The sequence below is a fragment of the Rattus norvegicus genome, chromosome 1, assembly GCF_036323735.1.
Source record: "Rattus norvegicus strain BN/NHsdMcwi chromosome 1, GRCr8, whole genome shotgun sequence".
Taxonomy (NCBI): Eukaryota; Metazoa; Chordata; class Mammalia; order Rodentia; family Muridae; genus Rattus; species Rattus norvegicus.
The window spans coordinates 121694393-121721492 of record NC_086019.1 but is presented as its reverse complement, the minus strand read 5'-3'; the positions used below and the strand labels follow the sequence as shown (position 1 = coordinate 121721492).

The window sequence follows — 27100 nt, the reverse complement described above, 5'->3', positions numbered from 1 at the left end:
CATGAAGACAAGCCCATCCCACCCCAGGTTTGTTCTGCATGTGGAACAAAATTTTGATCCTCAAATCAACTACTCTTCAATCATTCCTTTTAGAATAATTGCTTATCAGATTGGTAATGTTTAACATTTTGTAAATCCTAATCCAATCTGTTTTTGAAGAAACACCATTTTGTGAGACCAAGGGCTAAACTCCAACTCTAGGAAGAAAGTCACAAAGTTCACCTACACAAACATTATATGGCAACCCATCCCACTAGGCAACAGTAAGTCAGGCTACAATAATGGAGTCAAGATACATATAGATATCGTAAAATATCCTACAGAGAATAGCTAACCATCCTGTTTATCAGTTGGGTTTGTTACTGTGTTCCGTTCCAACAGAGTACAACAGAATGCAGTTTTTAAAATATTAACTTGTTGGCCCTTATGAAAATTCCCAAGTTTCTTTTAACCATAATAAAAACACTGAACCCCTAAACTGGGGGCTATCACTCTGACATGATATAATGGGGACATTGAGATACCTGGAACTGGAAGTCATAATTAAAACCCTTACATATTTATGTCAGAATTGGCTCCAATAAGGCTTTTTGGGGTCCCTGCAATTTGTGGATAGCATTGTAATGAGCCACTTAAAATGGTCTGTTTACCTTTTTGGTAGATATTGAACTCTGCTTCTACCAACAGTTGATAGATAAGCCTTTTGTAGAATAAACATAATTCTGTTTCTAAAGTGTCTTTTCCTCTCATATATACTTATATAAACACAGCCTTGAGCAAAATTTTTGGTTATTACCCTTCACTATTAATCTTATTCAATTTAATCGTGTTACATTTAAGATTTGTAATAATAATAATTATTATTTATTACTTTTACTATTATGATGTTTATTCTTCTCTCATTCATTATACCTCATTTCCCTTCAACCACTCTATGAAGCTCTCCCCAGTATCTCTCCTCTAAGAGCAGATCCATTCCTCCTCTCATTCCTTTCAAAAACAAAGCAAAACAAAATAAACAAAAGAGACGTTTTCATAAAGCATTTGTTTAGAGAACACCTAACTTTAGCATACAAAGTTACAGTAAGGCTAGGACCAAAACCTCTCATCAAAGTTGGGAGAAGAAACCACCAGCGATTTTAACTGTTTCTGCTTTAAGCAACTGACAGCATGCCTTGTGATGAGTGGTATGTTTCCTTGTTAACAATTATTTTTAAATTTTATTTCTAGACTAATTTGAAGAATGGATTTAGAACTGCATTAATTCGAAAAAGATACTTTCTAGACAATACAGAGGAATCGTTTTCCTTTCGGTAACCTCAACAATAACTAGATAGAATTGCGGATTGTTGCTCCAGTCAGTAGATCTGTTAAAGGAAGTAAGTCATAAAAGCGCTGTGTGCTGCTTTTCCCTGCCCCATCCTCCACCCCTCCATCCCCCAGCTCCCCGGTCTCAAGTAGAGACAATATGGTGAAACTACAAAGACCAAAATTCCTTTCGGTTTTCAACTTCCTCTCCGACCAAGCTTAGAAGTGACATCCACCTTCACTAATTTCCTTTGTTTGCAGGAACACAGTGGTTTCTTTTTCGCGTTTTCAGTTTCAGGATATTTTCAGAATGAATTAGTAATTATATCAATAGTACAACTCCGCCTGATTTTCGGGAGAATTGTTTTCTTAAAATATAGATTTCCATATGCGCTGAAAAGTAGGATTTGCTTTTCTAGATAAGGAAGTGTTCAGCTTTAATTGAGGAATCACAGAAGTCAAGAATCACTTCACATAATTTTAAAATGAAAAAAAATGTGGTTTTTAGTAGAATCCTAGTTTTTTTTAACGTAAATTTACATGTCATTTTTTTTAAATGGAATGTGGATGTCTAACACACGACATGTTTTGAATTCTATGGTTCTCTAATGTACCTGCCCCTATGTATATAAACACAGAAGGCCAGGACACATTTTATAGGAGATACTTGCTTCACTGCCACATAATTTGTACTCAATAATTAGGCCAATTACAGTGTGTGGGGGGTGGGGGGGATTTCACTGATTTAAGCAATTATTTGCTTTTTTTCTTTTAATATTTATTACTCATTTTAGATGGTCAGTAAAGCAGTTTGTCATGAAAGCAAAAAAAATCAACAGTCTTTTTCTGAAGTCATTTTGGTTATATCAGAGGATAGCATAGGATATTAGTAATTAATTTCTAGCCAAAAAGCAAATGAAGGGCCAGTGGATGGAAAATGACTAAATACTGAGGAAGGCTAGCTTGAGAAGGATGAGAGTGATGAGATGCCATCTTGAAAAGAGGAAGGATGAGAAACACTCTCAGATATGTAGACAAGTGAATCTTGCTTATAGAAAAATGGTTTTTGCAAGACAAAGGGTAAAGTAACTCTATCTAATACTTTGAAAACTACGTCACAAAATTGTCTTTGTGGAAGAATTGATGTGGTCTATGTTTCAGTCCAATAGTGAAAGACCAATGAGATGTGCCCAGACCAAGTGAGGAAACTGAGGCACTTGTAGATATTATCTGAGGATAAATATATGAAAGCAGATAGATTATTACAGGGTCCAAAAATGTTTCTTATTAAAATAGAATTATATGTTTAAGTATACATATATGCTAAATAGTAGATTCTGTATCCTGTATGAAATTTGAGTGAGGAAGCTAACACTCTCATTTTTAGGACATTAAACTGTTTTGTTGTTGATGCTGTTCTCCTTTCTGCTGAAAATATTATCCCTTATTCTTAGAGGGATCAGTCTATAGAATTTCAAAGGTGTTTGGCAAATGCTCTACTTGTATTTAACAGTGGCATTCTAATAATTAATATTTTTTAAATAAGATCTTCCCTTTTTAAACATATTTCCCCTTTCCAATAAACAACCATAATAGTTTTTATGAATAGTACCATCATATATGAACTTTGTCTAAATTGATTTTTACTCTAATTCTCAACATCATCATAACAAAATAAAAGTGAATGTCAAATTCCTTGAAAATTCCCTTTCCCTGGTATTTCTGATATATTTGTGGAGGTATGCTGAGATCTGTTGCCAATCTTAAGAGCTGGGGATTTCTGGAGCCAGGGGAAAGAATTATTTCCAAGATCTCACAACATCGGGTGATAGAAATTGTGTGAAAATGACCTGTAATTTAATCTAACATTTCTGTCTAAACAGTAAGTCATTGTTTTTGCTTCCTGTATTTCCTCTAGTAGCCAATTATTGGAGGACATAGTTATTTGAACTAAAGACATCTGAGGAATCAAGTACTTTCTTTCACCTAAGTAGAAATATTACATATCTTTGAACTCTTGTAGTTAACCCTCAAACTGTAGATGCAATTGCTTAGTGTTTAATATCCTCTGAAGGTGGTAGCAGCTTTCAAACTGTGTATTACCTTTTTAGGAAGCCAAGTATTATTATTTTGTATTGTTGTTAAAACCTCCCTTTGCCCCAAAGGATTTATCAGTCTTCAGGGAAATGAAAATCAAAAGGTCACTGAGATTCTGAAACCTCACACCAGTCAGAATGACTTAGACCAAAAACTCAGGAGACAGAAGATGTTGGTGAGGATATGGATCACTCAGATAATCACTCAGAAAATTGGAGATACGACCTGAGAAGCCAGCTATACCAATTCTGGGCACATACCAAAAACATGCTCCAACATATAATGAGGAAACATGCTCCATTACATTCATAGCACACTTATTTATAACAAGCATAAGCTGGAAAAAACCCAGATGCCATTCAACAGAGGAATGGATACAGAAATGTGGTAGATTTACACAAAGAGTCCTACCCAGCTTTTAAAAAAATGACTTCATGAAATTCTTAGGCAAAAGGATGGAACTAGAAAATGTTATTCTGAGTGAACTGACCCAGTCAGAACTCAACACACAAGGTATGTATTCACTAATAAATGGATATTAGACAAAAACAAGTCCAGAATATCCACGATACAACTGAAAGACCATATGAAGATCAAGAAGGTGGAGAACCAATGTATGGATGCTTCACTCTTACTAAAAAGATGGAACAAAATTATCACAAAAGGTAGAGGATGAGAAGGAATTGGAAGAAAAATAGGAGGAGGAGAAGAAAAGGTGGGCACAATCAGGTATGGGAGGAAAATGGGTAGATGGACAGATGGTCATGAAATTGAACAGAGGAGTGTAGCAATGTAGGATGGTGAACAGATGTAGCCTCCAGAAAATCTCAAATGCCAGGAAAACACAGACCCAGTGGGGATGACATTAGCTGAAATACCCAAAAATGTGGAGAGAGAATAAGGGGAACAAATATAAAGAGGTTAGGCACAGCCTGCAATTGAGGGATAGGGCCACCCATCCATCTCACCAATATTAACCTGAAATTTCTCCTGTCTAAAGGAAAGGCGGGAAAGGAAAGTGGAGCAGAGACTGAAGGGAAGGCCATCCAGAGACTGCTTCACCTAAAAATCCATCCCTTAAATACCAAACCCAGATTCAAAGGCTGAGGCATAGAAGTGTTTCCTGACTGGAGCCTGATGTAGCTGTCTGCTGAGAGGCTCTCCCAGAGCCTTACAATACAGATGAAGATACTTGCAGCCAAATGTCATACTGAACTCTGGGACCTCCAAATGAGGAGTTAGGGGAAGTCCTGTAGAAGCTAACATGTTTTGCAACCCCATTGATAGAACCACAATATCAACGAACCAGAGGCACCAGAGTTCTCAAGGACTAAGGTATAAACCAAAAATGTACATAGAGGCACCCATGACTTCAATGCATATGTTGCAGAGAATGGCCTTATCTCACATTAATGGGTGTGGGGGCACTTTTTCCTGTGAAGGTTCAATCCTAGAGCAGTGGTCTAGAGTTGAGGGCATGAAGAAATCACTATCATAGAAGCAGGGGTGAGGAGAATGACATGGGGGTTGGGTGTGGAAGAAACCAGAAAGGGAGATGACATTTGAAATGTTCAGTACATAAAATCTGTTAAAGTAATCCACTTAAGAAATTTACATTAATCCATATACACAAAAATCAAAGAATAAAAAATCGCAGGATCAGCTCCTTAGATGCAGAAAAAGCACTTGAAAAATATATAACACTCATGTTTAAAGTATTGGAGAAATGAGTAATCCAAGGCCATACTTCAACATAATAAAAACAATTTACTGCAAACCAACAGCTTATATCAACTTAAATGGAGAAACATCTGAAGCAACCCCACTGTGATGGGTCACAAGACAAGGATGCTCCCTATGCTGATGTATATGCAATACAGTACTCATAGTGCTATCAAGAACAAAGAGGCAACATAAAAAGATCAAAGGGATATAAATTGGCAAATAAGAAGTAAAAGCATCATTATTTTCATAGGATATGATACTACACATAAGCAACTACAAAATTTCTGCCAGAGAACTTCTCCAGCAGATAAACAATTTCAGTACTGTGGCCAGATATAAAATTAACTCATAAATCAGCAGTCTTCCTTTATACAAATGATAAATTGTCTGAGAAAGAAATTAGGGTAATAACTCCCTGTATAATAGCCACATATAATATAAAATATCTTAGGGTAACTCTAACCAAACTAATAACTTCAAGACCTCCAGAAAGAAAATGAAGAAGTTCTCAAAAACTGGACAGATCTCCCATGCTCATGGATTGGCAGAAATAACAGAGTAAAAATGGCCATCCTACCAAAGGTAATCTACAGATTCCATGCAATCTCTCGCAAAATCTGAGCAAATTTCTTCAAAGACATGGAAAGAGCAATTGTCAACTTCATCTGGAAAGGCAAAAAAAAAAAAAAAACAACAACAAAAAAAAAAACAAAAAAACAAAAAAAAACAAAACAAGAATACCAAAACAATTCTTAAAAATAAGAGAATGGATAGGGGAATCACCATCCTTGGCATCACGCTCAACTACAAAATAATATTGATCAAAACTGCATGGTATTGGTACAGAGACAAGTACATTGATCAATGTATTAGAATTACCAATGCAAATATAAAACCACAAACTTAGGGAAACTGGATCTTTGACAAGGAGCCAAAATATAAAATGAAAAAAATAAAGCATCTTCAATAAATAGTGCTGTATAACTGGTTCACTGTACATAGAAAAATTAAATTAAGCCCATAATTGTAACTTTGCATAAAACTAAAATCCAAGAGGATCAGGGACCTCAATATAAAACCAGATATACTGAATCTAATAGAAGAGAATGTATGAAACAACATGGGACTCATTGGCTCAGAGGGAAATTCCCTAAACAGAATGCCAATGGCTTATGTTTCAAGATCAAGAACTAGTAAATGGGACCTCATGAAAATGGAAATCTAATGTAAGGCAAAGGACATATTTATTAAGACAAATCCGGCAACTGTTGTTGTAAAAATTAAAAAAAATTAAAAAAAAAGATATGGTTGTCTTTTCCCCCCCACTAGGTCTAAACTGCAGTGCCCCAAGATGTCTGCGAGACATCAGCAAGTCTCAGTCAGCAAAGTGTCTCATCTTCTCAGCCCCATCCCATATCACACTTCTCAAGTCCTCTCTCTGAGCCTAGCAGCAATTTCTGTACCTATCTAGTTCCCAAGGCACGTTTCCATGACAGAAACACATATCCCAACTCTGTAGCAGTCCAGACCATTCACTGCACACTTTCTTACACTTAAATCAGTAGACATGAAAAATCACACATCACAATAACCTTTGACCCATTTGATAAGATATAATTGCCCACCTAAACATACAAAGCCCAATACTAGCCATCCCTTAAGAACATTAATAACAACATGTAAATGCACAGAGCAGAATCTTAATGTCACCTGCCATATTGTCCTGCCATGACTTCTCTCCCTCTCCCTCCTGTCTCTTCCTCCTTTCCATTCCAGTCTCCTCTGCTTTCTTCAAACTTCTCTCCCTCCTATACTTCCTTCTCATCCAATGACAGGCCTCCTTTTATCCTGTACCCGCCCTTCACCTGTATTTTATAAATTCAATGTGGAGAAGGTTCTGGTGAAGTGACCTGAGTACTGAGTATGTGACTAGGCAGCTTTCCTTGAGGCAGAGGAATTAGCATCAAAATACAGATAACTCCAGGGCAAACCACAACATTTCCCCCTTTTTGTCCAGTTAAAAGGCCCTTTCACTTAAATATAAATTGAGAAAATTATTACCATTCTTCAATTTATAAAACAAATTGTACACTTAACTCCCATTCCATCAATTTTGTCCATTAACTAAAGCCCCTAATGTTTTTGTGAATTTACTATCCCTAAATTGACTCCCAAGCCTCCCTGCAAATCTTCCAAAATATTCTCTAAGCTCCAATTAATGGTAGGCTGTGGGTCCCTTCATCTCTTTCTGTGTCTTGCTGTGAGGACCCTGTCAGAGGATACTCATCTTATGTTTCTGTCTGGAAGCATAGCAGAGTATTATTACTATAGTAAGGAATTGGTGCTTGTCCATGAGATACATCTTAAGTTTTAGATTATTGTTTGACCATTCCCTGGATATTTGCTCCACCTTTGTCCCTGAATTTCTTACAGATAGGACATATTTGTGTAGAAAGTTTTCAATGTTGGATGGTCTCTTTGTCCCTCCACTTACCATCCTGCCTGGAAACTGGAATTAGCCATTCAGCCTCCATTCCTCTGAAGACAGGAATTTAAATTATAACATATTCTTATCTCTCCTGTAATTTAATTATCTACTGACCTCAAATCCAGGCACCTTTGTATACCAAGCTTGAATGGAAAAATGAAGCTTTGCTCAGCCAGGTTCTTTAGAGAGTAACATGGTCTTCATGAGTACTGGAAAAGAAACCATCTCCAGAGAAGCTTTTCAGAGAAATAATTCTTTTTTGTTAGGGTTAAGAAGAGTTATATAAACTTGGGTAGGAGATAGGTGTTTCTGGGGTGAGTAGACCTCTTTATTATGGCTGAACTTCTAGGAGTGCTTTATTTGATCAAAATATTCTAGGTGCTTCTATATCCTCATACTGATAGAGGAAGTTTGAGCACTAATTTAGTCACCAGACAAAGTAACTATGTGAAGGGTGATGTAGATAAGATCATAAGTCCTATGTGCTCTGGGACATTCAGGTCCAGAGCAAGATGGAAAACAGTCCTACTCCTATTGATCTCAGAATGACATTTTCCTTGTTTGGACAGGTGATAATCTCACTCTTGCTCCAGACAGACTCCGTCAGTGAACTACTTCTAGCTTCAAAATTATGCTCTAACATCTGCATACTGAAACTGACAAAGACAAAATAATGTTTCAAATAACATTATTATTTGCAAATACCCATTTAAAATATTTTTACTTAAGATCAATCTTTAGTAAATTTAGAATGGAAATAAACTATGAACAATAAAAATAGTTAATCCAAAACAAGGATAAATTATTATTACCTAACACTCAATACTTAAAAAATATAAAGAACTGTACATACAAAAGAAATAACATAGTCAGTGTTTAGGATATATGCAAGGTGCAAGCTGAGGAATCTGTGGTTAAATTTGCTTCTCGAAATTACTATTGTTACTTCTGTCATTCATACTATGGCCTTCACTGTTAAAACTTCATATATAATATTCTAGATCTATTTGCATGTAAATGTAATGTGAAGAAGAGTGGAAGAGTGTGATAATCACACTTGGAGCAGGAGAGTAATTAATAGTTATATGATTTGACCCTGGAATTTCTTTTTTTTTTTCATCTTTATTAACTTAGGTATTTCTTATTTACATTTCACATGTTATTCCCTATTTGGGTGTCCATGCCAACATCTCTCTAGTCCCTCCCCCTCCCGTTCTATATGGGTGTTCCCTCACCATCCTCCCTCCACTACTCTCCTCCCCCCCAAAATCATCCTTAATGGTGGTTCAGTCTTGGCAGGACCAATGGCTTCCCCTTCCACTGGTGCTCTTACTAGGGTATTCATTGCTACCTATGAGGCTGGAGCCCAGGGTCAATCCATGTATAGTCATTGTGTAGTGGCTTAGTCCCTGGAAGCTCTGGTTGGTTGGCATTTTTGCTCATATGGGGTCTCGAACCCCTTCAAGCTCTTCCAGTTCTTTCTCTGATTCCTTCAACGGGGGTCCTATTCTCAGTTCAGTGGTTTGCTGCTGGCATTCGCCTCTGTATTTGCTGTATTCTGGCTGTGTCTCTCAGGAGAGATGTACATCTGGTTCCTGTCAGCCTGCACTTCTTTGCTTCATCCATCTTATCTAGTTTGGTGGCTGTATATGTATGGGCCTCATGTGGGGTAGGCTCTGTATGGGTGTTCCTTCATACCTTCACCAAAACTTGCATATCCTGAATTTGGTCTCCTATTATCGATTACCTTTTAAGAACACTTTCTGTGATGGTTTATATATGCTCCACCCAGGAACCTTCACATTAGAATGTATCACCATGTTGAAGTAGGTGTCTAACTGTGGATATAGGCTTTAACACCCTTTTCCTAGGTGCCTGGAAGCCAGAATTCTGCTAGCAGATTTTACATGAAGAAAGAGAACTATCACCTCTGCTTACACAATGCCTGTCTGGATGCTACCATGCTTTTGTTTTCCTGATAATGGACTGAACATCTGAACCAATATGCCAGATCCAAGTAATGTTGAACTTTTAAAACTTGCCTTGGCTAATATCCACTTATTAGTCAGTACATACCATGTACATCCTTTTCAGTCTGCGTTACTTTGCCCCCGACGATATTCTCTAGTTCCCTCTATTTGACTGCAAATTCCATGGAATTCTTGTTCTTAATAGCTTAGTTGATTGATTGCGTATTGTAGCTTCTTGCAAGCCCATCAGAAATATAATAATTTTCCCCTCTCAACAAATCCTCCCAAACATGTGCTGTCACCTGGGTTTTTTTCATTGACCATTCAGATTGATGTAAGGTAGGATCTCAAGGTGGTTTTGACTTTCATTTCCCTGATCAGTACAGACTTTTCAGATTACTCTAAGTGCTTCTCAGCCATTCAAGAAGCCTCTGCTGTGAACTCTCTGTTACGAACCCCATTTTTTGACTGGGATGACTGTTTCTTAGTGGTTAGATTATTGTGTTCCTTACATACCTTGGATATTAGCCCTCTATCGGATGTGGATTTGTGAAAAAATTTTCCCAATCTATTGGTTGCTGATTTTCCCTATTGACTATATCCTTTGCTGTACAGTTTCATGACATGCCATTTATCAATTATTTATCTTAGAGGCAGAGCCACTGATATTTTGTTTAGGAAATTTCACCCTGTGCCAGTAAGTTCCAGGTTGTTTCCCACTTCCTCTTCTATTACACTCAGTGTACCTGGTTTTAGTGGATATTAGCAAAAAAGTGCCATATACCAAGTATACAATCCACCAAAACTCAAGAAGGTTAACAAGCTAAAGGGTCCATGTTAGGATGACTGAATCCTACTTAAGAGGGAGAAGGAAACAATTATAGCTGGAGGGAGGGAAGGTTCTGAGTGTGAAAGGAAACATGGAAGGAATGATGGCAACATGATCAGGTATGTGGGGGACCAGATTGAGTCTTGATGGCCAGAATGAAGAATGGAAACAGGCAACTTCAAGAAGTAGGAGGTGGGGGGACATTCTAGAACATACTAGAGACCAGGGAAGTGAGAGATTCTCAGGATTTAAAGGCAGCAGCCTTAGTCAGCCTATAGTCAGAGGACAGTACTTCTAGAGTTTACATTCAGTGAAAAACAGGGCAACAAGTGGACAGATGGGGTTAGCAACCCACTGTCAGAAAAGCTGGCCCATAATTGTTGCTGTCTGATAGAATTGCAGGGACAAAAATGAAGAAGAGCCTGAGGCACAGATGGTCTAGTGACAGGCCCAAATTGAATTCAGCTCAAGGGTAGACTCCAAAGTCTGACACTATTTCTGTAGGTAGGATATACCATACTTTAAAATGCACTTAAAATGACTGCCCTCCAAAAGGCCCAACAAGCAGCTGAGTGAAATACAGATATTTATACCCAATGAATGGACAGAAAGTGGTAAACCCCATAGGTTGTTTAGGGAAAAGCTGGAAGAAAATAAGGACATTGGCAACCCTATTGGAAGACCAGAAGTCTGAACTAACCTGGAACCCTGAGATATCTCAGACACTGTGCCACTAACCAGGAAGTAAAAACCCTGCTGATATGAGGCCCACAACACATATACTGCAGAGGCCTGCCTGGTCTGGACTCAGTGAGAAAATATGCAACTAACTTTCAAGTGACCTGATGCCTAGGGAGAGGGAAGGTTTGAGAGTGTGGTAATGCAGGGACATCTTCCAGAAGCAAGAGGGGTGAAAGAGGTATGGGATGAGGAACAGTCAGAGGCCAGACTGGAAGAGGATAAAGACTTAAATATTAAAATTATAAAGAATTAAAAAAAGATTTGCATTGGTCATGGAGTTTGTACACAGCAGCAAAAGCCTAAGATAGAAGTTGGTACCAGGAATTGGGGTATTGATGTGATAGGACTGGACATGATTTTTGTGGAATAATCTAGATATGGGGACTTTACGTAGACTTCATTCCTGAATATGATTTGAAGGGTACCAACGTGTTCCAAGAGCATTTAATGTAGTAGAATTTTAGAATATTGCTTTGAATGAATTTTTTGTGAGATTTTGTGGAAGAATGTGGCTGCTTTTTGCCCATTTCTGAGTAGTCAACTTGAGGTTAAGGTAACGAGATTTATATTAATTGCTTTGACAAAGGAAGTCTCAAAAAATCCCAGCACATTGCTCGTTAATTAAGTCTCATGAACAGCATTTTGAACAAATGTAGCAAGCTTAGAAAGAAAAACAAATATGAAATAGATTGTTCAAGTTTTACAGGGCACCAAAAAGTGAAATGGACCTAAACCCTATGTTCTAGGAAATAACAGACTATGGGATCTAGAGTCAAGATGTAATGCCAGGCTGGGACCAACCAGGTTCTACCTGAAGAAAAGCCTGAATACAGGAATGGTGGTATATGCCTGTAATCTCAGCATTATATGAGACAGTTCCATGAAAATCTTGAGTTCAAGGTCAATCTACAATACAAGTTCCAGGAAAGCCAAGCTTACACAGAGAAGGAGTTCTGAAAACAGAAAGCTGGGAATAGAGTAAGGGAGGCCATGTTCCAGCCCACTAAAGCAGCATGACATGGCAGCTTCAGCCATGTGTCTCTGGCTTTAGAGTAAAAAATAGAAGGAACTAATGCAACAATTGATGCTGTTTAGCTGGGGATAACACATTAGCAGTGATTAAGAATAGACCAGCATTGGGGTTGGGGATTTAGCTCAGTGGTAGAAGACTTGCCTAGTAAGCACTAAGCCCTGGGTCCGGTACCCAGCTCCGGAAAAAAAAAAAAAAAAAAAAAAAAAAAAAAGAATAGACCAGCATCGCTGAGGGGAATCTCCTGGGAAGTGTTTTCTGAGGGCACAAAGAAACTGTATTCCAGAGATAGCCAAGGATGTATGTAGTGCTGCAGCTGTACTTGGTAATATGAAAGAGTCACCTGGGTGGTACTGGTTTTGAGGTCATAAAGGGGTCATGGAGAACAGCTGAACCTTGGCACTCTAAGAGGTCATGAAAGGTCATTGGTGAAGGTACAGCCTCAATTGTAGTTGACAGCCCAGGAATGAAGGAGTCGTGAAAAGAATTTGAGGCTTAGCAACATTAAGAGAGCCTATGACCAGCTCCGAAAAAAAGAACCAAAGAGAGAGAGAGAGAGAGAGAGAGAGAGAGAGAGAGAGAGAGAGAGAGAGAGAGAGACTATGAGAGGCTGTTGGTGAAGACTAGTTGCATTAGAAGATCTCTGAATATTGGAGATACCAGTACCAAGGGCTGTTCACCAAGAAAGGTGGCAGTGGAGTAGATTAATCTGAGTTTAGAGTACGACAGTGTGCAAATATACCCAAAGAAGGCCAGCAGTAGGAGAAACCTAGATGATTTTGGGTGGATCCCAGACATTGTAACAAAATCTATAACATGAAAGCTTCCTTGGACACTATAAGATTTGAGATGCCAGAGCCATAGGATATCTCATGAGGAACAGGGTATACCCTCAGCCCAGGAGAAAGAAGTTTGTTGCAGACAACAAAGGTAAAATTTGATTTGAATGTCTGAAGACCACTTTGACATCACAGATGAAGATGCAGAGTTTGAATGTTGTCCAGCTGGTTGCATGTCTAGCTTTGGGGATTACACTTAAGTGATTGGATGAATTGCAGAAGAAATCTTAAATTTAGACTTTCAAGTTTATTGAGACTGCTATAGACTAGGGGATTTTTGAAGTTGGAATAAATGTATTTTGCATTAGGCTATACTATGTATCATCCAAAGAGACACACGTGTTTGAATATGCTAATGGGACCACTGGGTGAAATGTGATGGTTTTGTATGCCAGACTTCATGGAAGGAAGCATTTTGCTAGGAGCCTACAGATGAAGAGAAAGAATTCTGAGCTCTTCCTGGAACCAGTAAAACAAGCAGGTCAGTGGCCAATTATGGGTCACTAGATGAAAGAATTTATATTTCAATTCCAAAAGGATAAGTATGGGAAAGACATTGAAATTGTAGTTACAAAACACAATGTAAGGCTTATGATTTAGAGTAAACCACAGCAAGTAAGACACCCCAACTTTTGAGACATACAGCCTTCAGATGAAGATATTGAGTAATTCCCTTTTGTTTGTGTGTGTGTGTGTGTGTTTGTGTGTTTATTTGTTTGTGTTTGTGTGTGTGTGCTTGTGTGCTTGTGTGTGTGTATGTGTGTGTGTGTTTTCAATTTTGTTCTCAAATCATCTCAGCATAGGCCAGCCACCTGATAAATAAAAGCTTCTTGGGCAGATTTTTGATAGGAAAAATAAAAAAAAAAATGTGATAGGGAAAAAGAACTTACAGCAAAGTAAATTGCCTTTAACAAAATGTATTCTCAGAGCAGAAACTCTTTAGTCATCGTAGATCGCAGACACATATTTCATTCTAGGCCTTTAAAGCACAAGCCAAGGGTTGCTTGAAGTGGTGATTGCCTCTATTCTGACGGAGCCATGTAGATTTTGGCAAAACAGGAAGACTAATGGAACACATACAAAAAGTTTGTGGTACAATGCAGAGGGATTGCATGTATGCAATAACTGCTGTTTTCAAGTGATGTAAACAGTTATCTCAAAGCTAATTCCTATCCCTAATTTTCACATGGGCCATCTAAGAAATGTTCTCCCTCAGAGTCATAGGAAACATGACACAGGACCCTGTTCTCTGGCATATCACATTATAGACAAATTAACATACAGTTTAAAGTTCAATATGATCCAGATACACTCAAACTAATAGAAGAAAAAGAGGGGAAGAATTTTGAACACATGGGCACTGGAGAAAATTTCCTGAACAAAACACCAATGGCTTATCCTCTAAGATCAGGAATCAACAAATGGGATCTCATAAAACTACAAAACTTCTGTAAGGCAAAGGACACTGTTGTTAGGAGAAAACGGAAAACAACAAATTGGGAAAATATTTTTATCAAACCTACAACTGATAGAGGCCTTATATCTAAAATATACAAAGATTCATGAAGTTAGACTGCAGGGAGAAAAATAAACCTATTTACAATGGGGATCAGATCTAAACAAAGAATTCACAGCTGAGGAGTGCCATATGGCTGAGAAACACCTAAAGAAATGTTCAAGATCTTCAGTCAGAAGGAAAATGTAAATGAAAACAAACTGAGATTCCACCTCACACCAGTCAGAATGGCTAAGATTTAAAAAGTCTGGCGACAGCAGATGCTGAACACGATGTGGAGAACGAGGAACACTCTTCCATTGTTGGTGGGATTGCAGACTGCTACAACCATTCCTGAAATCAGTATGGAGGTTCCTAAGAAATTTGGACATTTGACTAACTGACAACCCAGCTATACCCCTCTTGGGCACATACCCAAAATATGCTCCAACATATTACAAAGTCACATGCTCCACTATGTTCATAGCAGCCTTATTTATAATAGCCAGAAGCTGGAAAGAACCCAGATGCACTTCAACAGAGGACTAAATACAGAAAATGTGGTACATCTACACAATCGAATATGACTCAGCTATAATAAACAATGAGTTTATGAAATTCATAGGCAAATGAATGAAACTGTCAATATATTATCCTGAGTGAGATAACTCAATCACAGAAAAACACATATGGTATGCACTCATTGTTAAGTGGTTATTAGCCCAAATGCTCAAATTACCCTAAATGCACAGAACACATGGAACTCAAGAGGATGACCAAAATGTGGATGCTTCACTCCTTCTTTAAAAGGGGAACAGGAATACCCTTGGGAGGGGATAGGAAGGCAAAGTTAAGAACAAAGACTGAAGGAACATCCATTCAGAGCCTGTCCCACATGTGGCCCATACATATACAGCCACCAAACTAGATAAGATGGATGAATCAGAGAAGTGTAGGCTGACAGGAACCAGATGTAGATCTCTCCTGAGAGACACAGCCAGAATATGGCAAATACATAGGCGAATGCCAGCAGCAAACCACTGAATTAAGAACAGGACCGCTGTTGAAGGAATCAGAGAAAGGACTGAAAGAGCTGAAGGGGCTTGTGTGCCCATATGAAAAACAATGCCAACCACCCAGAGCTTCCAGGGTCTAAGCTACTACCCAAAGACAATACATGGACTGACCCTGGGCTCCAACTGCATAGGTAGCAATAAATAGCCTACTAAGGGAACCAGTGGATGTGGAAGCCCTTGGTCCTGCCAAGGCTGGACCCCCCCCCCCCCAGTGAATGGGACTCTTAGAGGGAGGGCGATAATGGGGGGAGCTTTGGGAGGGGAACACACAAATAGAAAGGGAGGAGGAGGTTTTGGGGGTTGTTGGCATGGAAACCAGAAAATGGAATAAAATTTGAAATGTGAATATGAAATATCCAATTTAATAAAGATGGAAAAAATGGATTGAGAGAAATATTTGTCCTCAGCACATACAGCATGCAAATTTAAAAGAGAAATTGATTTATTAGACCATTCCTTATAAGATATTTATACTACATGCTACATAGGCTCATTTTGTTTATTCATTTATTGCGGTAGAGTCAGTGACAGCCTTGAGCAAAATTTTTTAATTATTACCCTTTACTATTAATCTTATTCAATTTCATCGTGTTACATTTAAGATTTATAATAATGATAATGATTATTATTATTTATTATTACTATTACGATTATGATGTTTATTCTTCTCTCATTCATTAGACCTCATTTCCCTTCAACTGCTCTATGAAGCTCTCCCCAATATCTCTCCTCTCACCCCTGAACAATTCCTCCTCCCATTCCTTTCAAAAACAAAGCAAAACAAAACAAACAAACAAAGGAGCCGATTTCATAAAGGATATGGTAAGAGAACACCTAACTTTAGCATACAAAGTTACAGTAAGATTGGACCAAAATCTCTCATCAAAGCTGGGAGAAGAAACCGCCAGCGATTTAACTGTTTCTGCTTGAAGCAATTGACAGCATGCCTTGGGATGGGTGGTATGTTTCCTTGTTAACAATTATTTTTAAATTTTATTTTTAGACTATTTTGAAGAATGGATTTAGAACTGCATTAATTCGACAAAAACGCTTTCTAGACAATAAGGAGGAATCGTTTTCCTTTCGGTAACCTCTACAATAACTAAGATACAATTGCGGATTGTTGCTCCAATCAGTAGAGCTGCTAAAGGAAGTAAGTCTTAAAAGCGCTGTATGCCGCGTTGCCCCGCCCCATCCTCCACCCCTCCATTCCCCCAGATCCCTGGTCTCAAGGAGAGACAATAAGGAGAAACTACAAAGACCAAAATTCCTTTCGGTTTTCAACTTCCTCTCCGACCAAGCTTAGAAGTGACACCCACCTTCACTAATTTCCTTTGCTTGCAGGAACACAGTAGTTTCTTTTTCCAGTTTTCAGTTTCAGGATATTTTCAGAATTAATTAGTAATTATACGAATAGTACAACTCCGCCTGTATATCGGTAGTCTTGTTTTCTTAAAATACAAATTTTTATATGCGCTGAAAAGTAGTATTTGCTTTTCTAGATAAGGAAGTGTTCAGCTTTAATTGAGGAATCACAGAAGTCACGAATCACTTCACGTAATTTTAAAATGAAAAAAATTTTTGTCGTTTTTAGTAGAATCCTTGTTTGTATTTTTTTAACGTAAATTTAGAAGTCATTTTTTTAAACGGAATGTGGATGTCTAACACAGGACATGTTTTGAATTCTGCAGTTCTTTAACTTACCTGACAATATGTATATAAACACAGAAGGCCAGGACACATTTTATAGGAGATACTTGCTTCACTGCCACATAATTTGTACTCAAGAATTATACCAATTACAGTGTATGTGTGTGTGTGTGGGGTGGAGGTTTTACTGAATTTAAGCAATTATTTGCCTTTTTTTTCCTTTTAATATTTATTACTCATTTTAGATGGTCAGTAAAGCAGTTTGTTATGAAAGCAAAAAAAAAAAGTTCAACATACTCTTTTGTGAAGTCATTTTGGTTATATCAGCGTATAGCACAGGATATTAGTAATTAATTTATAGCCAGAGAGCAAATGAAGGGCCAGTGGATGGAAAATGACTAAATACTGAGGAAGGCTGGCTCAAAAAGGATCAGAGTGGGGTTGGGGATTTAGCTCAGTGGTAGAGCACTTGCCTAGCAAGTGCAAGGCCCTGGGTTCTGTCCTCAGCTCTGGAAAAAAAAAAGTGCAAGAAAAAGGATCAGAGTGATAAGATACCATCTTGAAAAGAGGAAGGATGAGAAACACACTCAGATATGCAGACAAGTGGATTCTTGCTTATAGAAAATTTGTTCTTGCAAAACAAAGGGTAAAGCAACTCTATCTAGTACTTTGAAAACTACATCACAAAACTGTCTTTATGGAAGAATTGATGTGGTCTATCATTCAGTCCAATAGTGAAAGACCAATGAGATGTGCCCAGACCAAGTGAGGAAACTGAGGCAGTTGAAGATATTATCTCAGGATAAATATATTGCAGCAGATAGACTATTACAGGGTCCAAAAATGTTTCTTATTAAAATAGAATTATATGTGAAAATATACGTATATTCTAAATAGTAGATTCTGCATCCTCTATGAAATTTGAGTGAGGAAGATAACACTCTCATTTTTAGGACATATAAGTGTTTTGTTGTTGCTGCTGTTCTCGTTTCTGCTGAAAATATTTTCCCTTATTCTTAGAAGGATCTGTCTATAGAATTTCGAAGGTTTTTTGACAAATGCTCTACTTGTGTTTTACAGGGGCATTCTAATAATTGATATTTTTAAATAAGATCATCCCTTTCTAAACATATCTCCCCTTTCCAATAAACAACCATAATAGTTTTCATGAATTCTACTATCAAATATGAACTTTGTCTAAATTGACTTTTATTCTAATTCTCAACATCATCATAACAAAATAAAAATGAATGTGAAATTCCTTGTAAATTCCCTTTACTTGTTATTTCTGATACAGCTGTGAAGGTATGCAAGGATCTGTTGCCAGTCTTAAGAACCAGGGGAATTCTGGAGTCAGGGGAAAGCAATATTTCCAAGATCTCACAACACGGGGTGATAGAAATTGTGTGAAAATGAACGGCAATTCAATCTAACATTTCTGTTTAAACATTATGTTGTTGTTTTTGCTTCCTTTATTTCCTCTAGTAGCCAACTATTGTAGGACATATTTATTTATGCTAAAGACATCTGAGGAATCAAGTACTTTCTTTCACCTAAGTAGAAATATTTCATATCTTTGAACTCTTGTAGTCAACCTTCAAACTGTAGATGCAATTGCTTAGTGTCTAATATCCTCTGAAGGTGGTAGCAGCTTTCAAACGGTGTATTACCTTTTTAGGAAGCCAAGTATTTTTATTTTGTATTGTTGTTAAAACCTCCCTTTGCCCCAAAGGATTTATCAGTCTTCAGGGAAATGAAAATCAAAAGGTCACTGAGATTCTGAAACCTCACACCAGTCAGAATGGCTTAGACCAAAAACTCAGGAGACAGAAGATATTGGTGAGGATATGGATCACTCAGATAATCACTCAGAAAATTGGAGATATGACCTGAGAAGCCAGCTATACCAATTCTGGGCACATACCAAAAACATGCTCCAACATATAACGAGGACACATGCACCATTACGTTCATAGCACACTTATTTATAACAAGCATAAGCTGGAAAAAAACCCAGATGGCATTCAACAGAGGAGTGGATACAGAAATGTGGCACATTTACAGAAAAGAGTACTATCCAGCTTTAAAAAAAATGACTTCATGAAATTCTTAGGCAAATGGATGGAACTAGAAAATATCGTTCTTAGTGAACTGACCCAGTCAGAACTGAACACACATGGTATGTATTCACTGATAAGTGGATATTAGACAAAAATAAGTTCAGAATATCCACGATACAAATGAAAGACCATATGAAGATCAAGATGGTAGAAGACCAATGTATGGATGCTTCACTCTTACTATAATGGTGGAAAAAATTATCATAAAAGGTAGAGGGTGAGAAGGAATTGGAAAAAAATAGGAGGAGGAGAAGAAAAGGGGGGGCACAATCAGGTACGGGAGGAGATGGTCAGGAAATTGAACAGAGGAGTGTAGCAGTGTAGGATGGTGAATAGGTATAGGCTCCAGAAAATCTCAAATGCCAGGAAAGCAGGGACCCAGTGGGGATGACTTTAGCTGAAATACCCAAAAATGGGGAGAGAGAATAAGGGGAACAAATATAAAGAGGTTAGGCATACCCAGCAATTGAGGAATAGGACTACCCATCCATCTCACCAATATTAACCTAAAATTTTTCCTGTCTAAAGGAAAGTCAGGAATGAAAAGTGGAGCAGAGACTGAAGGAAACACCATCCAGAGACTGCTTCACCTATGAATCCACACTTAAATACCAAACACAGATCCAATGGCTGAGGCATAGAAGTGTTTCCTGACTGGAGGAGCCTGATATAGCTGTCTGCTGAGAGGCTCTGCCAGAGCCTTACCAATACAGATGAAAATACTTGCAGACAAACATCATACTGAACACTGGGACCCCAATTGAGGAGTTAGGGGAAGTCCTGTAGAAGCTAAAGTGCTTTGCAACCCCATTGGTAGAACCATAATATCAATGAACCAGAGGCACCAGAGCTCTCAAGGACTAAGGCATACACCAAAGAATATACATAGAGTCATGCTTGACTTCACATGCATATGTAGCAGAGGATGGCCTTATCTCACATTAATGGGCGAGGAGGCACTTATTCCTGTGAAGGTTGAATACTAGGGCAGTGAGTCTAGAGTTGAGGGCATAAAGAAATCACTATCATAGAACCAGGGGTGAAGAGAATGAGATGGGTGTGGGTTGTGGAAGAAACCAGAAAGGGACATGACATTTGAAATGTTAACTACATAAAAAACTGTTAAAATAATCCACTTAAGAAACTCATAAAATCCATATACACAAACTCAAAGAATAAAAAATCACAGGATCAGCGCCTTAGACAAAGAAAAAGCATTTGTAAAAAATATAACAACCACTCATGTTTAAAGTATTGGAGAAATCAGGAATACAAGGCCATACATACCTAAACATAATTAAAACAATTTACTGCAAACCAACAGCTTATATCAACTTAAATGGAGAGACATCTGAAGCAACCCCACTGTGATGGGGCACAAAACAGGGATTCTCCCTATTCTGATGTATATGCAATACAGTACTCAAAGTGCTATCAAGAACAATAAGGCAACCTAAAGGGGTCAAAGGGATATAGATTGGCAAATAAGAAATAAAAGCATCATTATTTTTATAGGATATGATACTATACATAAGCAACTACAAAATTTCTACCAGAGAACTTCTCCAGCAGATAAACAATTTCAGTACTGTGGCCAGATATAAAATTAACTCAAATAAATCAGCAGTCTTCCTTTATACAAATGATAAATTGGCTGAGAAAGAAATTAAGGAAATAACTCACTCTGTAATAGCCAGATATAATATAAAATATCTTAGGGTAACTCTAACCAAACTAATAACTTCAAGACCTCCAGAAAGAAATTGAAGAAAGTCTCAAAAAAATGGACAGATCTCCCATGCTCATGGATCGCCAGAAATAAGAGAGTAAAAATGGCCATCCTACCAAAGGCAATCTACAGATTCAATGCAGTCTCCTGCAAAATCTGAGCAAAATTCTTCAAATACATGGAAAAAGCAATTGTCAAATTCATCTGGAAAGGCAAAAAAAAGCAAGAATACCAAAACAATTCTTATCAATAAGAGAATAGATAGGGGAATCACCATCCTTGATGTTGAAGGAATAAAATATTCATCTAAGAAGTCAGAAGTTTAAAAAAGCCCTAAATACCTCAAATTCCAGACCCTGCCCTCTACCTGTAAGTAAAATGTCACATTTCTTGAGCCTGATATTCTAGGAACTAGATAAAAGGACTTAAGGTAAGGCACTTAGAGAACAATCTTGAGAAACAGGAAGCTTCTCCTCATGATATTTCACTGGTATTCTCAACATTTTCCAATGACGCCATCCCTGCCCCCTTGGGTTGTGGTTTCTCCCTTTAAATACCCTTTCTCTCAGCCTCTCAGGGTCGAACTCCACTGCCCCTGCATGGGATAGGAGTCTCAACCCCAGTGCACTGGTTCCTATCAATAAACCTCATGTTTATTACAGCAAGGACTGTCTCACGTGAGTTCTTGTGGGGTCATCCCGAGACTTGAGTGAGGGTCTCCCTGCTGTGGGGGTCTTTCAACATCAAGCTCAACTACAAAGAAATATTGATGAAAACTGCATGGTATTTGTACAGAGACAAGTACACTGATCAATGGAATAGAATTGCCGACGCAAATATAAAAACATAAACGTCAGGAAACTGGATCTTTGACTAAGAAACCAAAAATATACAATGGAAAAAAGAAAGCATCTTCAATAAATAACTGGTTCTCTTTACATAGAAAAATTAAAATAAACCCATAATTGTAACTATCACAAAACTAAAATCCAAGTGGAACAGGGACCTCAATATAAAAACCGATATACTGAATCTAATAGAAGAGCACATGTGAAGCAGCATGGGACTCATTGGCTCAGGGTGAAATTCCCTAAACAGAATGCCAATGGCTCATGCTTCAAGATCAAGAACTAGTAAATGGGACCTCATGAAAATGGAAAGCTAATGTAAGGCAAAGGACATATTCATTAGGACAAATCCAGCAACTGTTGTTGTAAAAATAAAAAAAAATAAAAAAAATATGGTTTTCTTTTTTCCCCCACTAGGTGTAAACTGCAGTGCTCCCAAGATGTCTGCTAGACATCAGCAAGTCTCAGTCAGCAAAGCGTCTCATCTGCTCAGCCCCATCCCATATCACACTGCCTCTCTCTGAGCCTGGCAGGCGTTTCTCTACCTATCTAGTTCCCAAGGCAGGTTTTCATGTCAGAAACACACATCCCAACTCTGTGGCAGCCCAGACCAGCCACCGCACACTTTCTCACACTTATATAAGTAGACATGAAAAAACACACGACACAATAACCTCTGATCCAATTGATAAGAAAAAATTGCGCACCTAAACATACCAAGCCCAATACTAGCCATTTCTCACGAACATTAATAACAATATGTAAATACACAGAGCAGAATCTTAATGTCACCTGGCATATTGTCCTGTCATGGCTTCTCTCCCTCTCCCTCCTGTCTTTTCCTCCTTTCCATTCCAGTCTCTTCTGCTTCCTTCAAACTTCTCTCCTGCCTATTCTTCCTTCTCATCCAATGACAGGCCTCCTTTTATCCTGTACCTGCCCTTCACCTGTATTTTACAAATTCAGTGTGGAGAAGGTTCTGGTGAAGTGACCTGAGTGCTGACTATGTGACTAGGCAGCTTTCCTTGAGGCAGAGGAATTAACATCAAAAATACAGATAACTCCAGAGCAAACCACAACATTTCCCCCTTTTTGTCTAGTTAAAAGGCCTTTTCACTTAAATATAAATTGAGTAAAATTATTGCCCTTTTTCAATTTATAAAACAAATGATACACTTAAAACCCTGTCCATCAAATTTTTCCATTAACTAAAGCCCAAATGTTTTTGTTAATTTACTTTCCCTAAATTGGCCCCCAAGCCTTGCTGCAAATCTTCCAAAATAGTCTCTAAGCTCCAATTAATGGTAGGCTGTGGGTCTCTGCATCTCTTTCTGTGTCTTGCTGTAGGGACCCTCTCAGAGGATACTCATCTTATGTTTCTGTCTGAAAGCATAGCAGAGTATTATTACTATAGTGAGGAATTGGTGCTTGTCCGTGAGATACATCTTAAGTTTTAGATTATTGTTTACCATTCCTTGGATATCTGCTCCATCTTTGTCCCTGCATTTCTTACAGATAGGACATATTTGTGTAGAAAGTTTTCAATGTTGGATGGTCTCTTTGTCCCTCCACTTACAATCATGCCTGGAAACAGGAATTAGCCATTCAGCCTCCATTCCTTTGAAGAGAGGAATTTAAATTATAACATATTTTTCTCTCTTCTGTATTTTAATTATCTATTGGCCTCGGTGTGGTTCTGTCCTTGGGGAATCCAGGCACCCTTGGATACCAAGCTTGAATGAAAAGAATGAATCTTTGATCAGCCAGGTTCTTTAGAGAGTAACACGGTCTTCATGAGTATTGGATAAGAAGCCATCTCCAGGGAAGCTTTTCAGAGAAATAATTCTTTTTTATTGGGGTTAAGAAGAGTTATATAAACTTGGGTAGGAGATAGGTGTTTGTGGGGTGAGTAGACCTCTTAGCTGTGGCTGAACTTCTAGGAATGATTTATTTGAACAAAGAATTCTAGGTGCTTCTATATCCTCATACTGAGAGAGGAAGTTTGAGCACTAATTTAGTCACCAGGCAAAGTAACTACCTAAAGGTGAGGTAGATAAGATCATAAGTTCTAAGTGCTCTGGCCCATAGCAAGATGGAAAACAGTCGTACTCCTGTTGATCTCAGAATGAGATTTTCATGGTTTGGACAGGTGATAATCTCACTCTTGCTCCAGACAGGCTCTGTCAGTGAACTACTTGTATCTTCAAAATTGTATTCTAACATCTGCATACTGAAATTGACAAAGACAAACTAATGTTTCAAATAAAATTATTAGTTGCAAATACCCATTTAAATATATTGTTACTTAAGATCAATCTTTAGTAAATTTAGAATGGAAATAAACTATGAACAAGAAAAATAGTTACTCCAAAACAAGAATAATTATTATTGCGTACACACCCAATACTCAAAAAAATATAAAGAACAGTACATACAAAAGAAGTTACATAGTCAACAGTTAGGATATATGCATGGCACAAGCTGAGGAAACTGTGGTTAGACAGTATATTTGCTTCTTGAAATTACTACTGTTACTTCTGCCATTCATACTATGGCTTTCACTGTTAAAATTTCATATATAATAATCTAGACCTACATGCATTTAAGTATAATGTCAAGAACAGCGGAAGAGAGTATTAATCTCACCTGGAGCAGGAGAGTAATTAATATTGATATGATTAGACCCTGGAATTTCTTTTTTTTCTTTTTTTTCATCTTTATTAACTTGGGTATTTGTTATTTACATTTCAAATGCTATTCTCTTTTCCAGTTTCCATGCCAACATCCCCCTAACCCCTCCCTTCCCCTTCTGTCTGGGTGTTCCCCTACCCGTCCTCCCCCCATTACTGCCCTTCCCCCCAAAAATCACATTCATTGGGGGTTCAGTAGTGGCAGGACCAAGGGCTTCCCCTTCCACTGGTGCTCTTAGTATGCTATTCATTGCTACCTATGAGGTTGGAGGCCAGAGTTAGTCCATGTATAGTCTTTGCGTAGTGGCTTAGTCCCTGGAAGCTCTGGTTGGTTGGCCTTGTTGCTCATATTAGTTCTCAAGCCCCTACAAGCTCTTTCAGTCCTTTCTCTGATTCCTTCAACGGGGTTCCCTTTCTCAGTTCAGTGGTTTAATGATGTCATTTACCTATGTATTTTCTGTATTCTGGCTGTGTCTCTCAGGAGAGATCTACATCTGGTTCCTATCAGCCTGCACTTCTTTGCTTCATCCATCTTATCTAGTTTGGTTGCTGTATATGTATGGGTCACATAAGGTGCAGGCTCTAAATGGGTGTTTCTTCATACCTTTACCAAAACTTTGCATTTCCTGAACTTGGTCTCCTATTATTGATTACCTTTTAAGAAAGCTTTCTGTGATGGTTTATATATGCTCCACCCAGGTAATGTCACATTAGAATGTATCACCATGTTGAAGTAGGTGTCTAACTGTGGATATGGGCTTTAAACCCTTTTCCCTAGGTGCTTGGAAGCCAGAATTCTACTAGCAGACTTTATATGAAGGTAGAGAACTATCACTTCTGCCTATACAATGCATGTCTGGATGCTGCCATGCTCTTGCCTTCATGATAATGGACTGAACATCTGAACCTATATGCCAGACCCAATTAAATGTTGAACTTTAAAACCTGTCTTGACTAATATCCACTTATTAGTCAGTACATACCATGTACATCCTTTTCAGTCTGAGTTACTTCACTCATGACGATATTCTATAGTTCCCTCTATTTGCCTCCAAATTCCATGGAATACTTATTCTTAATAGCTTAGTTGTTTGATTGCAGATTGTAGCATCTTGCAAGTCTACCAGTAATGGAGTAATGTTCCTCTTTTTACAATTCCTCCATAACATGTGCCGTGGCCTGTGTTTTTGTATTGACCATTAAGATTGATGTAAGGTAGGACCTCAAGGTGGTTTTGATTTTCATTTCCCTGATCAGTATGGACTTTTCACATTACTCTAAGTGCTTCTCAGCCATTCAAGAATACTCTGCTGTGAATTCTCTGTTACAAACCCCATTTTTAATTGCATTGATTGTTTCTTGGTGGTTGGCTTCTTGTATTCTATATATACTTTGGATATTAGCCCTGTATCGGATGTGGATTAGTAAAAAAAAAAAAATTCCCAATCTTTTGGTTGCTGATTTTCCCTATTGACTATGTCTTTAGCCCTACATTTTCATGACATGCCATTTATCAATTATTTATCTTAGAGGCAGAGCCACTGGTGTTTGTTTAGCAAATTTCACCCTGTGCCAGTAAATTCCAGGTTGTTTCCCAGTTTTTTTTCTATTACACTCAGTACACATGGTTGTAGTGGATACTAACAAAAATGTAAAGCTCAAGAAGGTTAACAAGCCAAAGGGTCCAAGTTAGGATGACTGAATCCTACATAAAAGGGAGAAGGAAACAATTATAGGGGAGGGAGGGAAGGTCCTGAGTGTGAAAGGGAACAGGGAAGGAAAAATGGCAACATGATCAGGTATGTGGGGGACCAGATGGAAGTCTTGATGACCTGGACTAAGAATGGAAACAGGCAACTTCAAGAAGTAGGAGGAGGGAGGACATTCTAGAACATACCAGAGACCAGGGAAGTGAGAGACTCTCAGGAATCAAAGGCAGCAAACTTAGATGAGATTTCCTTTAGTCAGGAGAGGGTACATCTAGAGTCCATATTCAGTAGAAAAGAGGGCAAAAAGTTGAAAGATGGGGTTGTCATCCCACTGTCAAAAAACCTGGCCCATAATTATTCCTGTTTGGAAGAATAGCAGGGACAAAAAAGGAGAAGAGCCTGAGGCAAAAATGGTCTAGTGATAGGCCCAAATTGAATACAACTAAAGGGTAGACTTCAAGGTCTGACACTACTTCTGATGCTAGGGTATACCATACTTAAAAATGAGCTCAACATGACTGCCCTCCAAAGGGCCCAACAAGCAGCTGAGTGAAATACAGATATTTATACCCAACGAATGGGCAGAAACTCATAAACCCCATAGGTTGTTTAGGGAAAAGCTGGAAGAAGATGAGGAGGTTGGAGAACCTATTGGAAGACCAGAAGTCTGAACTAACCTGGAACCCTGAGATTTTTCAGACATTGTGCCACTAAACAGGAAGCAAAAACCCTGCTGATATGAGGCCCACAACACAT

The 27100-nt window shown here is 38.1% G+C and overlaps 1 long non-coding RNA gene across 5 annotated transcripts in view; it reads left to right on the top strand.

Moving 5' to 3' along the window:
- LOC134483425 (uncharacterized) overlaps window positions 1-27100 on the top strand; it is a 602791-nt gene that overhangs the window by 398720 nt on the left and 176971 nt on the right. For all 5 annotated transcript variants that reach the window (XR_010060299.1, XR_010060303.1, XR_010060302.1 and 2 more), the window contains one exon: window positions 16602-16751. This is a non-coding gene — a long non-coding RNA (uncharacterized LOC134483425). The remainder of the gene's footprint in view (window positions 1-16601; window positions 16752-27100) is intronic.